Genomic DNA, 16,826 nt, shown 5'->3' with positions numbered 1-16,826 from the left:
ATCCAGATATTGGTGATATCCCGTTTTTCTTAGCTTGAAAGTTACCGGTTTCTCAATATGTACATGACTATAAAATAGGATAATCTAGGAATTTTTGGTGTGTTTTAAAACTGTTGCATTGATTCTTGTCAGGAAAAAATCTTAAAAGTTGCTTCTTGACTAAGGTTGACACAATGGGATATTATACAGGTTTATTTGTAAATAATCATACATGAAAGACAAAGCTGTATTAAGGGTAGTTTGCAAAGTAATTCCTACTGATACAGTATTTGCTCCTGTAACTCACAACCTGGAATTTCTGTCCTAAACCTGATCTCTCCTCCAACCAATTAAGAGAACTTTCAAGATTATATAATTCCTTCAACAGGATTTCCTGGAAAGCAGAATCTCCCTAGGATAAAAGCCAAAAGACAGAACTGTGGCAACTAAATCAAGTTATCTGTCCACTTTGTCCAAATGTCTTTGATATCCTAAACTCACTTCTTTTCTCCACCACCCAAAAAGCCCAATTCCTAAATCCTGCTCATCCACTGTCAAAACTACCTGAAGGTTTTGAAAAGAACATTCCTTTTTATTAAGAATTAGATTCCATCCAAGAGTTAAAAAATAATGTCATGTGGTTTGAAATGGACATTTCTTAAATGATTGATAAATAGCCTGTTTCACATAAAGCCTATATTATGGAGCATTTCCAGATTAGACATAACTGGGGCTAACATACCAACAAAATAATATTACCATTATTGGCTAGCTACTATGAGCCTTTTGGCTGTACATATTAAAAACCTGTAGTAAAACACCATACAAGACAGTATTTACAAAAATAGTATGTTACCGGTAATACAAACACAGATTTAGTGTTCAGTTATGATCTTTCCTCACAAAATCACATACCACATATCTGTTAACAAGTTCCGATTTAGCTTGAGTTTTAGTTTCTCTTTGTTTCCTACTGGTATCCGCAATCTAAATAAAGAACTACTATTTTAAACAAAGAGCTAAAAGAGAGAAAACAAGACGGGGTATTTGGATATTCCAGATATTATGAGACACATAAACCCCATCGTGTTCTGGCCTAAAGAGACAAGGAGTCTAACTACAAAGGCTTAACGGGAAGAAAAGGGTACAACAATCTGACAGTCCTGAACTGTGCACTTTACTGTAAAATGAAGAACTGAAGCCCATTTAATACAAAGTCTTAAATTTTAAATTATTAATCCAGATATTTACCTTAGTTTTTCACCACCCTTTGAAACACCATGCAGGGGTCCCAAGACAGTCTTCCTCTTATGGTCCTAGACTGAGAACCGGGTGCGAGGAAGGGAAACGAGTGGAAAAAGTAACTGGTCCTAAGATTCTTCAAAAAGTGCTGCAGCCTGGGGGCCGCCCATAAGTCTGGGACGTCTAAGAAATATTGCCGGAACTTCCCACGCAAACATAACAGTGAGGTTTCGGGAAAAGTTCCCCGAGCCCCGCCCCCGACCTGGGCCTACACGGTTGCGTCCTTTTCCGAAACCCCCCTGACTCACAGGTGTCCTTGGGGAAGGGCTAAGCAGGGCCTACCGGCACTGCTCGCCCAGGAGCTCCAAGGCCCGAGCAGCGAGAGTCCGGCGTGCACGGTTGTAGCTTTCGCCCCAGCCAAAGCAGGTAGTGGCCTGCGGAAGGGCTAGGCCTGGCTCCGGATCCCGATTGCAATCTAAACCCCGGGCTCGGCGGCCGGGGAGGAGCGACACAAGAAAAGACAGGGCTAGCAAGCGTGCGGAAGGCTCGGGCCGGTAGCAAGAAGCGGAAGACCAAAAATTCGCCGAAAAAACGGCGTAGAAAACCCTGTCAGGAACACCCGGAAGACCTCCACGACCCCGGATGGGAAGAGCGAGCAGGGAGCGAGAGGTCACACTTCCGGCAGCCGCCTCGCCCCCTCCAGCGAGCACTTTGCTTGAGTGCGCAGGCGCACACTGCTGCAGTCCCGGTTTGGCCGGAGGTGGACGCCTAGCGCCAGTGAGCGCGAGTGGGGAAAGAGATGGGACACCTCAGAGACAGGGAGGACAAGGCGTTCGGCAGAGGCCCGGTCGCGGAGGGCTCCTCTGGGCTACCTACCACCTGATATGACGCACAGCGGCTCTTTTTCTGATACCCATATTTTAACGGCTTTTTCTTGTCTCAGCTGAATGACTCCTCCCCAGAGAAGCTTTCTCTGACCCAGTTTTCCCTCGCTCCTCAGCACCGGATCTGTATTAAGCTTTGTTTTTTTTTTTTTTTACTCCTCCAGTAAATGAAAGCCGCTTGGGGTTGAAAATGCCTTATTTGTCTCTGTGTGAAGCCTGGACTCAGCACCCTGCTTTTAATAATATCTTAACATTACCGAATTCAACAAATATTTAATATTTGTTCTGTAGTGAGCTTTAATGGTTATGAAAATATCTTACGTTGTTGGGATTTGTTAATGTCAATCTTTTAACAGTATTATTTTCCTTTTAATACCTACAGAAGAATTTCTCATTTCTGAAATTGGTAATTTGTGTCATCTTTATTTTTTCCTGATCGTTCTGGCAAGAGGCTTATCAACTTTACTGATCTCAAATCCCTCAAAGCACTCTTGCTTTCATAGGTTTTCTTTATTGTTTTTGTTCCCTATTTCATTGATTTCTGCTCAGGTTTATTTCCTCTCTTCTACTTTTTTTTCCTTAATTTTCAAATTTTTTCATTATTTGCTAGTTTTTTAACTTAGAGACTGAGATCACTGATTATAGACGTTTCTTTTGTAATATAGGCATTGGGTGGGATGTGTCCCTCAGAGTATTTCTTTACGTCTTACACGTTTTATTTTCTTAAAGATTTTTTATTTATTTGAGAGAGAGAGAGAAAGAGCGCGCGCGCATGAGGGGGGCAGGGTCAGAGGGAGAAGCAGACTCCCTGCTGAGCAGGAAGGAGCCTGAGGCGGGACTTCATCCTGGGACTCTGGGATCATGACCTGAGCCGAAGGCAGTCGCTTAACCAACTGAGCCACCCAGGCACCCCACCTCACACATTTTAATATGTTTTCATTTTCCTTCATTTCAAAATACTTTCTAATTTCGCCAGAGATTTTTTTTTTTTTGAGCCATGGGTTATTAGTGTGTTACCTAGTCTACAAAAATTGAATTTTCCAGACATCTTCCTGTCGCTGATTTCTAATTCCATTGTAATCAGATAATCAGATAACATACTTTGCATAATTTGAATCATTTTCAATTTATTGAGACTTATTCTGTGACCCAGAATATGGTCTATCTTGATAAATATTCAGTATGCGTTTAAGATGAACGTGTATTCGACAGTTGTTGGGTGAAATGTTCTATAAACATCAATCACATCAAGTTTGTTGATATTGTCCAAATCTTCTAAATCCTGGGGGACTTAAAATATACTGATTTTCTGTCTACTTATCCTATTATTAAGAGAGAAGTATTGAACTAACTGTAATTACGGATTCTTCTAATTCTGCTTGTTCTATCAGTTTTGCTTCATGTATTTTGAACTCTGCTGTTAGTTGCATAAACTTTCTTGCATTTATAATTTTTGTTATTTAGATGAATTTATCCATAATGAAACTGACTATGAAAAGTATTTTATCATTATGAAATGATCCATTTTATAAATGATCCACTTTATAAAACCTCTTTTCTCTTGGTAATACTTTTTGCTCTGAAGTGTACTTTGAAAAAAAATAAAGTGCACTTTGTCTGATGGCAATATAGCCACTCAGCTTTCTTGTTTGTAGTGTTGACAAGATATATATATGTATTTTTTTTTTTAAGATTATTTGAGAGAGAGAGCGTCCACACGCATGCATGGGAGCAGAGGGAGGGGCAGAGGAAGAGGGAGAGAATCACAAGCCAACTTCACGCTGAGCATGGAACAAACCTGGGGCTGGATCTCATGACCCTGAGATCATGACAGCCAAACCAAGAATCACACGCTTAACTAACTGAGCCATCCTGGTGCCCCATGTATTTGTGTTTTCTTAAATTTATCTCAGCATATTATTTTCAGTGTACAACTTGAATATCTTTTATCAAAGTTATCCTGATCTATTTCATATTTTTTATGCTATTTTAAATGGTATTTTAAATTTCAATTTCAGACTGTGCATTGTTAGTAGAAGACAAATACAACTGACTTCTGTATATTGATTTTTCTATCCTGTAGTCTTGATGATGGTCTTGAGTCCGCTTGGAGGGGAGTCTGCTTGAGGATTCGTCCCTCTGCCCCTCCGCCACTCGTAAATGTGCAAGCATTCTCTAAAATAAATAAATCTTTAAAAAAAAAAGACACAGGGGCGCCTGGGTGGCTCAGTCGTTGAGCGTCTGCCTTCGGCTCAGGTCATGATCCCAGAGTCCTGGGATCGAGCCCCATGTCGGGCTCCCTGCTCCACAGGCAAGCCTGCTTCTCCCTCTCCCACTCCCTCTGCTTGTGTTCCCTCTCTCACTGTGTCTCTCTCTGTCAAATAAATAAATAAAATCTTAAAAAATAATAAAAATAAAAAAGACACAAACAGAAAATATACCATGTTCATGGTTCAGAAGACTCAAAACTGTAAAAATGTCAATTCTCCTACAAATTAATCTGTAGATTCAAAACAATCCCAATCCAAAATCCCAGCAGGCTTTTTTTTTTAGTAATTGACAAAAGGATTCTAAAATTTATATGGAGATGCAAAGGACCTAGAACAACCAAAATAACTTTGAGACTGAAGAACAAACTTGAAGAAATTACACTACACTACCTGATTTCAATATTTGCTATAAAGCCACATTAAGCCGGGTAGTATAGTATTGGTGTAAAGAGAGAAAAAAAGATTGACAAAACTGAATAGAGAGTTTTTTAAAAGTGCCAAGGTTGTTCATTTCAACAAAGGACAAAGGCAATTCAGTGGAAAAAGGAAAGATTTTTCACTAATAATGCTGAAACATTTGGGTATTCATAGACATGAATGAATGAATGAATGAAAACACAAAATGGATCATAGATCTAAACATAAAACTTAAAACTTCTAGAAGAAAATGAAAAAATATCTGTGACCTTAGGCTAGACCAAAATTTCTTGGGTCTGATACCTAAAGCACTATCCTTAAAAGAAAAAAGTAATAAATTGAACTTAATCAAAATTAAGTATTCTTTTCAGGTAACTAAGAAAATGAAAAGAACAGCCAAAAACTGAAGAAAGTATTTGCAAATCACATATCTAATAAAGAACTTATATCCAGAAAATATACTTTTTAAATCTCTCATACCTCAATAAACAGAGAAAAACACACACACAAAATCAAAACCCAAAAACTCTCAAACCTCAACAGGAAGAAATTAAACAATCCAGTAGACAAATGGGCATAAAGTTTGAATAGACACTTCACCAAAGTCATATGAATGGAAAATAAGCACATGAAAAGATACTCAACATTATGAGTCATTAGAGAAAATACAAATTAAAACCACAATGAAATATCACTACCTACCTACTTCATGGTAAAATTAAAAAGATTAGCCATACCAACTGTTGTTGAGAATGTGGAGTAATTGGAATTCTCATAACCATGGGATGCCTGGGTGGCTCAGTCTGTTAAGCATCTGCCTTCAGCTCAGGTCATGATCAGTCTTGGGGTTGAGTTCCACATGGAAGCCTGCTTCTCCCTCTGCCTGCCGCTCCCCCTGCTTGTGCAAACACGCTTGCTCTCTCTCTCTCTCTGGCAAATAAATAAATAAAATCTTTAAAAAAATTTTTTTAAAGATTTTATTTATTTATTTGAGCGAGAGAGAATGAGAGACAGAGAGCATGAGAGGGAAGAGGGTCAGAGGGAGAAGCAGACCCCCCGCTGAGCAGGGAGCCTGATGTGGGACTCGATCCTGGGACTCCAGGATCATGACCTGAGCCGAAGGCAGTCGCTTAACCAACTGAGCCACCCAGGTGCCCCAAAAATAATTTTTTTTAAAAAAAGGAACTCTCATAACCACTGATGGGAATGTGAAATGGTAAACCTCTTTGGAAAATGCTTTGGCAATTTCTTAAAAAGTTAAACATATATTTACATGTGACCCAGACATTACACTCCTAGGTACTTATCCAAAAGAAATGAAAGCATAGGGGTACCTGGGTGGCTCAGTTGGTGAAGTCTTCAGCTCAGGTCATGATCCCAGGGTCCTGGAATAGAGCCCCACATCTGGGCTCCCTGCTCAGTGGGGAGTCTGCTTCTCCCTCTCCTTCTGTCTGCTGCTCCCCTTGCCTGTGCTCTCTCTCTCTCTCTCTGTCAAATGAATAAATAAAAATTGTTAAAAAAAAATGAAAGCATATGTTTACCCAAAGACTTGTACACAAATGTTCATAGCAAATGTGTTCATAATAGGCAAAAACTGGAAACAAAAATGTCTGTCAACAGGGAAATGAATAAACAATTCACGATATATCCATACAATAGAATATTACTCAGAATAAAAAGAAATTAACTATTGATATAATGCAACATGGATTAATCTCAAAATAACTATGATCAGTGACAGAAATTGGGCAAAAAATAGTACATACTATATGATCCCATTTATATGAAATTCTAGGACATGAAAACTAATCTTTAGGGAGAAAAAAGAAGTCAGTGGTAGTCTGGAAAACGGAAATTGGGGCGGAGGGCTGAGAGGGGCCAAGGGAATGATTGCAAAGGAGTACAAGAAAACTGTCGGGAGCTATACTCATGTTAATTATCTTGATTGTTGTAACGGTTTCATGTGTGTATTCATGCATAAAAATGCGCAGCTTATTATGAGTCAATTATACCTCAGACAAGCTATTAAAATTTTTTTAAAGCAGAAAAATCTATTGGTCCATGTCGCACTTTGAGTGAATCTTTTAAACTACGCATGATTTTAACATCCCACAGTGGTCAATTGGAAATATTGTTCACTGAGTTATGCCGATCTTCCAAATATTGACTTATTTCATCCTACGCTATCAAAATATCACATTTGTTAATATCACTTCCAATCTCATCAGAAGAATCTAAGTAGGGGCACCTGGGTGGCTCAGTCATTAAGCGTCTGCCTTTGGCTCAGGTCATGATCCCAGATCCTGGGTTTGAGCCCCGGAACAGGCTCTCCGCTCCACAGGAAGCCTGCTTCTCCCTCTCCCACTCCCCCTGCTTGTGCGCTCTCTCTCTTTCTCTCTCTCTGTCAAATAAATAAATAAAATCTTTAAAAAAAAGAAGAATCTAAGTACTTGGAAGCTGTCAAGATGACAGTGATGATAAATCCTTATCCAACTATTACAATTTATTTTCTTGAAAGCTCAATTATATTAATGCCAAATATTATCATTTGTTTTCCCTGAACTGATGGTTCCACTTCATTTATTTTTGAGAAAATATTTGTCAAATACGCATGTCTAAATAACCAGTTTGTCCGTCAATAGATATTTTAATAAAAATGGTGTTCTGTAATATTAAAAGAAGTTAGTTCAGCTTGCAACTCAATCCCACAAAGTGCTTCTCCTCGAGACAATTATAGTTCTTCAGTATGTAGCAAAAGTAACTTATGAATACTTCTTATTTTTTTGAACAGAATATTTTTTAAAATGTGAATTCAAGGGTCAGTCATTATTAGAATTAATAATTTTTACTGGGGTGCCTGGGTGGCTCAGTCATTAAGCATCTGCCTTTGGCTCGGGTCATGATCCAGGGTCCTGGGATCAAGCCCTGCATCAGGCTCCCTGCTCAGTGGGAAGCCTGCTTCTCCCTCTCCCGTTTTCCCTGCTTGTGTTCCCTCTCTAGCTGTTTCTTTCTCTGTGTCAAATAAATAAATAAAATCTTTTAAAAAAAAAGAATAATTTTTACTCCTTCCTTAAGAACATTCTTAAGTAAAATTGTAAGTTTTTTTAAATAACAAGAGAATAACAGTGAAGAATATAAGGACTATTGATCTGTGCCAATGGTGTTCAACTGAAGTTGATTTTGCCCCCACAGGATATTTAGCAATGTCCAGAGACATTTTGGGTTATCACAACTTGGGACTGGAGGTGGTTGCTACTGGTATCTAAGGACTAGAAGCCAGGGATGCTGCTAACCATTCTGATAATCGGTGCACAAGACAACCCTTTCAAGGTATTATCCAGCCCAATATTCCATTGTGTGGATATACTACATTTTGTTTATCCATTCATCAGATGATGGACATTTGAGTTTTGGCTATCATGAATAATGTTGCTATAAACATTCATGTATAAGTTTCTGTTTAAACATATGTCTTCAATTATTTTAAGTGTATACTTAGGAGTGAAATTGCTAGGTCATATGGTAACCCTGTGTTTAATTTTTTGAGGAACTGCCAACTCTTTTCCAAAGTGGCCTCACCATTTACATCCCCATCAGCAGCATATGAGTATTCCAATTTCTCCACATACTTGCCAACATTTGTTATTGCCTGTCTTTTTTATTATAGCCATCTTAGTGGGTGTGAAGTAGTATTTTGTGGTCTACAGTGATTTGCTTTTGAACTATCAAAGCAAAGTTTAAAACAATGAAAAGGGTAAATAAATTCTTATTGTGAAAATAATTTTGACCTCATGTTTCCTTAAACTGTCTATGGATCACATTTTGGAAAAAGGCTGGAGCAGGGTATGGCAGAAGTCCTAGTAAGAACTGATAGTAGAGAGATTTATTGGGATCTTGCTATATGCCAGGCACCTTGCTAAGCACTTTACAAAAATTATCTCTTATAATCTGATTAATAGTCCTCTAAGATTACTACTTTCATTGTCTTCACTGTACAGGAGAAAAAACTAAGTCTCAGTGAAATCAAGCAATTTGCTCAATGTCCCACAAATAATGCCAAAGATAAGCTTTGAATCTAGATAGCCTGACTCCAGTACCCTATACCCCCTCCTCTTCCGAAGCCCCTCCCCCCACTCAACCCACTGCTTTGGGAAGGAGTCAGGGAAGAAGGGCAGGACTAAGGGACTCTGGAGCTTTTGATGATGTGGTTTTGTAATTGTTAATTTTATATTTGCATGTGATGGACATCTTGAGCTCGTCCATGAGGTAGAGTCAACTACAACTTCTAGGTTCCTTCATCTTTGTATTATTAATTTACATCCCCTTTCTTATCTCCCTAACATTTTCTGCTATATCTGATGAAAATTTTGCTTTCTGGAAAGGAGACAGGGGTGAGGAAATAGGTCATTCAGAGAAAAGCTGACAGTCACCAGTCTATACAGATAGCTCTCTAAGCCCAGAAAAGAGATTCTTTAGATTCTACCCACTAAAGAAAAGGAAAGAATTTACAACTAGATGCTGGAAGCTCTATTTTTCTTATGCATGAGTATACTTTTAGTACATTCAAAAATCCATCTTCAAAGCTTCACCACTTTTGATTATGCTTTGACATATGTTAAAAGTAAAGGTGCAACCTCTCCCTGAGACAAAATGAAATAAAGAGCTTCAGAGAAAATAACGTTAAGCTGAAATCTGCAATTTTTATACTGCAGTGTGAGACTGCGGTGCTTTGATTTGGATGTGGTAATGTGCAGAGCAGAATAGAGTGGATAAAAATAATGACTACTGTTGTACTTTGTACCTATTATCTGCCATTTCACCAGGTGCATCTTGGGGAAGCAATGGTAAACAAGATCGACTCAGTCCCTACCCTCATGTAGCTGACAGTCAGTAGAGAATAACCTTTACAAATTCAGAAAACAAAAATTTGATTTTTATGGTGGAAACAGAGAAAAGGAAAATACATGTTCCTGTAACAGCAAATAAATAGCCAGGGGATCCAACCTATTATGGATGTGTGAGGGCTATGGACAGGTGCTACTGAGATCTGCTGTGCGAGGAGCATAGTTGACTGACAACCCCAGCTACTGCCTCTCCAGATCCACCAGATTTGAAGCTGAGGCTCCCCCCTCTCTGGAACCTCAACCAGCCAATGACTGAGCACAGCAGAGGTACTAGTGCCAGCCCATTCCTGTAGGACACAGGACTCCTCTCATGGGCAATTCTGGCTTAGGAACTCCCCCTTGGCCTAGCCAAAACTTCCTCAGACAGTACTGCAGTCTTTTTCTACCCAATTCTCCTTCTTTTTTCCTCTCCTTCAACAGATGTCAGCCTTGCATTGGAGTCTGGGTCTCTCCCTGCTTACTCTTGCTTCCTCCCCTTTATCTTCCACAGGAATCTCCTCTAATAAATCTCTTGCCTGTCTAATCCTGTCTTGGCATTAGCTTCTTGGAGGACCTGAACTGGCACAGAAGTTTTCTGTGAGAAAGTGCCATTTAAGCTGAGACCTAATGGAAGAGAAGTTAGATAAAAATGTGATGAAAGAAAAAGAACAGTCCTGAGTTAGATAAGAGCTTGGCGCAGTGCCTGGCACATTTTTAGTGCTCAATAAGTATTGCTTGACTAAATGGAATGCAAAGTGCTTTGTGTATGGCATGTAATTATTCCTCATAAACAATTTTACAAAAGGAGTTCTATTATTATCTTTATTTTACAAACGAGAAAACTGAGGATCAGAGTTGTAAAGTAACTTGTCCAAGGTCAGGCAGAAGTTGAAAGTACAGCTGGGATACAAACAGGTTTGTTTGTTTCCAAGCCTGTTACTTTTAACTGCTTAACTACCAAGTTACACCAGCTCCCTTCAGAAGAATTGAAAATGGACTTTGAAAAGAAAATATCTGTTACATAATTTTTTTTAATTTGTAATACATTCAAAGGCCACTACCTCTTCTAAAAACAGAGCAGAAACATCCTGAATTACCCTGGTGATATATATGAAAATCATGAGGTAACTGGATAGAATTTCATTAATGGAGACTGTTATAAACAAGGTTCTATAAGTTAGAGAAATAAAAGATTGAACAAAATTCCAGAAAGTTCCTCTTCATTAGGTAATGTCACATGGAGATACACAGATGTCTTTCTATTTAGGAAGGAGTGACTGAAACCAGAGGTATAGGATAGAGTTAGATGATGATTATAGTATTAAAACTCTTCAAACTTACCAACTTCTCCCTATCCTGTGTGATTCCTTATAGGTCATGCGTATACATTCAAAGTGCATTCTTCTGTATACAATTTGAGAACATACACTGGCTACTGAGATGAACAGTGTTCTTGGGAATTCAAGATACAATATTCCATAATTCTATCTTTAATGAATTTATTGTAGAGCAATCTTAGTGAATGGTTAGAGAATATCAGAACTAAAACAAAGCTTAGTAATTATTCCCGTTCCCTGTTTTACATGCAAGAAAACAATGGATGTAATAAAGATAGAAAAGGAAATAAATTCACATGTTCTAAATCATTTTAAGTATATCAGCATACAATTTCAACTTGGATATTGCCTGAGAATAGACAGTATGATCCAGGAAGGCAATTGCAAATTCTACATGAATACACCATGAGTGTAGTTCTCTATTCAGTCTCTTAGAGAGAGCCCTTAGAAATTTCAAGTTGAAATTAACTGCAACAATTTGAGCAACAATTTGCTCAGAGTGATAAGTGACTGATTTGGAGGGGAGGGGTGTTAATGGAATCTATTGCTTTCTATGATTATAAAAATAATGAAGGTTTATTGAAGAAATTTGGGGAAATACAGAAATGTATTAAGAAGGAAATAAAAAGTTTTATTATTTTTATTTTTATTTTTTTAAAGCTTTTATTTATTTATTTGACAGAGATAGAGACAGCTAGAGAGGAAACACAAGCAGGGGGCGTGGGAGAGGGAAAAGCAGGCTTCCTGCTGAGCAGGGAGCCCAATGGGGGCTGGATCCCAGGACTCTGGGATCATGACCTGAGCCAAAGGCAAATGCTTAATGACTGAGCCACCCAGGTGCCCCGGAAATAAAAAATTTTAATTCACAGGATTCGACATAACTAAAATCCATGAGGCTGAAAGTTGCCTTTTAAAAGTTTAATTTTATGAAGACAGAAATAAGAATTACAATAAATGTCAGTCAATATCTCAACTTTTGTCATCATGAATGTTTTTTTAAACAGGTATGATTCAGTATAAGATAATATTCTAAGAGATTCAAAGTAAAAGATAAATTCTGTGAATGAGAGAGTAATTTACTAGGCAATGAAGATCTAAAACACGTTAGTGGAAGGTTCCAAATAACTGGATAGAATAACTGCAATTAAATGAATCAATTAGACCAAAATAAACCTTAATCTTTTAAGTTGATCCAAAAGTCATTTTTAGAATAACATTTGATTTTTCTAAGCTGAGTCCTGAAATTATATGGATAGGTAGACTTCTCAAGGTTAACAAATACTAGGGAAATGTAAAAGAATAGTCAATATCACCAACACTTCTTTACAAAGTTCATCAGTAATGATTTGTTTCGAGTTTACTCTCTTTGATCTTGTTTCTTTCTTTCCCGGAAAAGTCTTCACTTACTAATTCATTTGTTCATTCATTTAAGCAGTCATTCAGTTAATCCACAAATATTTACTGGGCACCTAATATTTGCCAGATTCTCTTCTAGTTAAAGAGTAACAATAAGAATGTCACTATTGGGGAAGTGGAGGATGGTGGTAATAAAAACCTATAGAATAGAGAGCTAATAGAAAAGAAGCCCAAAGTTCAAAATCAAACTAGCAATATGTGAACAAGATTAAACCTCAACAAGAACTAGAAAAGTGTTATCAAGAAAGAGTTTCATTCAAAAAAATCTTTCCTCAAAAGGAAAAGTGAAGAAAAGGGCTGAAATAAAAGTGAATTTATGGTAGGGAAAGATAATTCTCAGAAGTATCAGAATGCAATGCTTCAGTTTCTAAATATTTCTATTTGTATTCTGCCTAGCTTTCTACCACACTCTTCTCTTATAATTTCTTCTTAGGAAGCTCCACTCAGAGAAGAATCTTTCAGGGTAATGTTAACCAGATGGCTTTTTCTAATCTTCCCCAGAAAAAAAATGCAAAGTAGGGGGGTTTGAAAGTAACACTGCCACCTACAAGTAAGTACTTTGGAAAAAAGTGACTGAGATTCCAGTCATCTGGCTAGATGTTCAAGCTGCCAGAAATCTAAGAATAGGACTTTGGAGTATAGCTTTTGGTTTACAGAAAATAGAAATGTGATTAAAATAAAATAAGAAAAGAAAAATAACTTCAAAGTCTTGGCATCCTTCAAAAAAAAAAGTCGATTTGTCTATGTATTTCATCTCTATGTTATTAGCTACATCTTTCCAGTCATATGGGATCCTTGGCCAAGTTACTTTAACGTCTCTGCATCTCAGTTTCCTTACCTGCATAAGGATATTATGATAGCAGCTACTTCTTTGTGGTGAGGATTAAATTCTGAGTATTTATTAAGAATGGCTAAACTTCAGTTTAGATACCTGTCCATTTCATCCTGTCCTGAGCATTCTCATGGGTAGCCTTCAGCATTACTAATAGCTTGGACCCCTTTCCTCCCTCCACCACCTTCTCCCAAAGTCACCAGAACCTTTGTTTTTAGGTGAAACTGAGCATATGCATAAGATAACTGAGTAAGAAGTATTTTCTGATTCACCCTGCAACGTGCACCTGATCATCTTAGTTGTCACCATAAGGAAAAAACTCTAAGCTGAACCTCAGCATTAATCATAATAAAGTAGGTCCATAAGAAATACTGCATTGAATTTTTATTCTATTTTTTTAAGATTTTATTTATTTATTTGACAGAAAGAAAGAGCACAAGCAGGGGGAGGGGCAGAGGGAGAAGCAGGCTCCCCGCTGAGCAGGGACACAATTCCAGGACTCCGGCATAGGATCCCTATGACCTGAGCCAAAGGCAGATGCCTCATAACCACTGAGCCATCCAGGCCACACAGGCACCCCTGTATTGAATTTTTAGATTTTAGTTTTAACGGTCATAGAATACAGCAGGTGGCTCCAAATTCTAAGCAGATAACAGAGGTATACATCTAGGCATTAAAAATCAACACTTGTGAACTCTAGAAGCCAGCTTCTTTGGGGTATTGCAGCATGGCAGTCACATGAGCTCGATTCCCCAGGCAATAACGTGAGGTTTTGGGGAGGTGGGTGGATGGAACTGAGGAAAAGGAGAGAGAAGACATTCTGGGTGTATCAAATTGTGCCAGTGCACTACCGAGATGGAGCCACTCTGAAACATAATCAATACTAGTCCTCAAATCAATCTGAATATCGTCTAGCTCTTTTCTCAGCATCTAAAAAGTAGATTTATTTAAAAGAATCACCAAGAAATATGTGATACAGGGTGATGATGAAAGATACCTTCAAACAGAGGTTAAAGTTGAATTCAAAAATGAAACTATAAAGATAAAAATACAAAGACATGTTTAGCCATCTATAGTGGATATCACTGGCAAAAATTTTAAAATATGCCAATAGCAACTATTATTAATAAGGATAACAAACAATAAGAAATCTTGAATACTTCTGGTATTTAAAACCACTTTTTTGGGGTGCCTGGGTGGCTCAGTCAGTTAAGTGTCTGCCTTCAGCTCAGGCCATGATCCCAGGGTCCTGGGACGGAGTCCCGCATGGGGCTCCCTGCTCAGCGGGGGTCTGCTTCTCCCTCTCCCTCTCCCTCTGCCCCACCCCCCTGGTTGTGCTCTCCCTCTCCCTCACACTCTCGCTCTCTCTGGCAAGTAAATAAATAAAATCTTAAAAAAAATGAAGCCACTTTGTTTAAAATAATATGATATGTCAACTGTACTTCAATAACAAAAAACTACTTTGTTTAAAACCACTTTGGAAAACACTATGGCATTTCAAATAAAGTAGAATATTTATCTATTTTGCAATCCAGCAATTCAGCTCCTAAATATATACCTCAAAGAAATTCTTACCCAAGAGAGATGTATAATTATGTTAACATTGGCAGTTTCAAATAGCAGAAAACCGGTGACTCAAGTAGCAAGAAACCGAATGAATAAATTGTAGTTTATTCATAAAATGTAATGCAATATAGCAGCAAAAAGAAATTACAGCTACACATGTCAACATAGATGAACTTCATGCACCTGTATGTTGAGTAAAAATAAAAAGAACATGTTTCAGAAGAAAAGAACTACATGCTTCCATTCATATGAAGTTCAAAAACAGGCAAAACTAAACAATCTGTTATTTAAGAATACATTCCGACATGGTAAAACTGTAAAGAAAAGCAAAGAAATTATAAATACAAAAGTCAGAGTAGAAGATATCCATGGGAAAGGAAAGAAAGAAGAAGGATGAGATAGTGGAGGGACAGAGAGTACGATATAGAGTGGTAATATTCTGTTTCTTAAATTGGGTGGAGGGAATCTGAGTGTTCACTTATTATTATTGTGGTTGTTATTTATATTCTACGTCTATGTTATGCACAATAATAAGATAAAATTCTTAAAAATAAAAAATTATACATTATAAGACATTTTTAATTAATGTGAGATTTAAAAGTTTTACAAACGTCAGAAATCTAGTCAAAGTAATCTGGGGTGCCTGGGTGGCTCAGTCGTTGAGCGTCTGCCTTCGGCTCAGGTCATGATCCCAGCGTCCTGGGATCGAGCCCCGCATCGGGCTCCCTGCTCCGCGGGAAGCCTGCTTCTCCCTCTCCCACTGCCCCTGCTTGTGTTCCCTCTCTCGCTGTGTCTCTCTCTGTCAAATAAATAAAATCTTTAAAAAAAAAAAGTAATCTGAACTTAACCTCAGGGAGGGCCTGTTGAATTGAAATGTTATGAATATAATCAATGTTCAGTAGACCCTTGGTCTTGGAATGATTTGTCATTCTTTTGTGGTAAGAATTTGAATTTTACATACATAAATTCTAGTTTTGCAGAATTTCCAGCCACTGAATGAGACTACCTGACCGCTTGGAATACACCTAAAATTTTGACTTTCACTTCTTATCTTTATATACATGGGGACACTTGTGAATTCATTTTTTTTTTAAAGATTTTACTTATTTAGAGAGAGAGCATACGCACCTGCGAGCAGAGGGAGGGGCGGCGGGAGAGGGAGAGAGAATCTCCAGCCGACTCCACACTGAGCACGGAGCTGAGGTGAGGCTTGATCTCACAATCCTGAGATCATGACCTAAGCCGAAATCAAGAAGCAGTCACTTAACCAACTGAGCCACCCAGGTGCCCCAAATTCACTTTTTAAAATTATTATTTCTTTGTGAAATGGTCTCCACAAGAAAGCCAACTTTTGGTGCTGATATTGGAACTGCAGAAAAAGAGAAACAGCCTAATTTAAAGGTGATTCCTAACTAGAAGTTTTATCAAAGAAAAATGCTATCATGAAATTTGTAATTTGAAGATTTCGGAAGGTGCCAAGATACATACCCCGAGAATGAAGGATGCATGAATTATAGAAAGGAAGTTGTAGCATGACTGTGCTAAAAGCAGTAATTCTGGGGGGAAATCTGAGAGAAGGCAAATTACGTAAATATTATAAAAGTTTGGTTGGGAAAGATTGAAAAGGTGGCCCATATGACCTGCTATATATCACTACTTCTTGGTTTCTTGTACTTAAATTCTTTAAATTAAGCAAGTAACTCATGAACATAGTCTTAATGTAAAAATTTTCAACAATACAAACTGAAAAGTCCCCCTGATTTATTATCCTTAATAATTCCTGAACATTCCTCTCAGTTAACTATTATGTATTAGAAATGTTTACATGTACAAATAACAAAAAAACCTGACCATCAGTGACCAAACTAAATGGAGTTTACTTCAGAGGCAGTTGCCAGCCCTGGTTCAGTGATTCAGTGATACAAAGACTTTCCCTCATGATGTCAAGATGGCTGTGTAGCTTCAGGGATGGTATCTCTGAATACAAATTAGTGTGTAGC

General features: G+C 38.0%; 1 protein-coding gene across 2 annotated transcripts in view; it reads right to left on the bottom strand.

Moving 5' to 3' along the window:
- TENT2 (terminal nucleotidyltransferase 2) overlaps positions 1-2,919 on the bottom strand; it is a 68,171-nt gene extending 65,252 nt beyond the window's left edge. The window contains exons 1-2 of one of the 2 annotated variants that reach the window (XM_027605042.2): positions 1,530-2,919; positions 1,231-1,300 (exon numbers count right to left, since the gene is read on the bottom strand). The gene's annotated coding sequence lies outside the window, so the exon portion shown is untranslated. Of the gene's footprint in view, positions 1-1,230 lie in introns of both variants that reach the window. The other variant, XM_027605043.2, reaches the window with a different exon arrangement.
- Between the last annotated feature and the right edge of the window lie 13,907 nt (positions 2,920-16,826).

Source organism: Zalophus californianus, chromosome 5 (assembly GCF_009762305.2).
Source record: "Zalophus californianus isolate mZalCal1 chromosome 5, mZalCal1.pri.v2, whole genome shotgun sequence".
In the NCBI taxonomy this organism is placed as follows: Eukaryota; Metazoa; Chordata; class Mammalia; order Carnivora; family Otariidae; genus Zalophus; species Zalophus californianus.
This window is presented reverse-complemented; position numbering and strand designations above follow the sequence as displayed.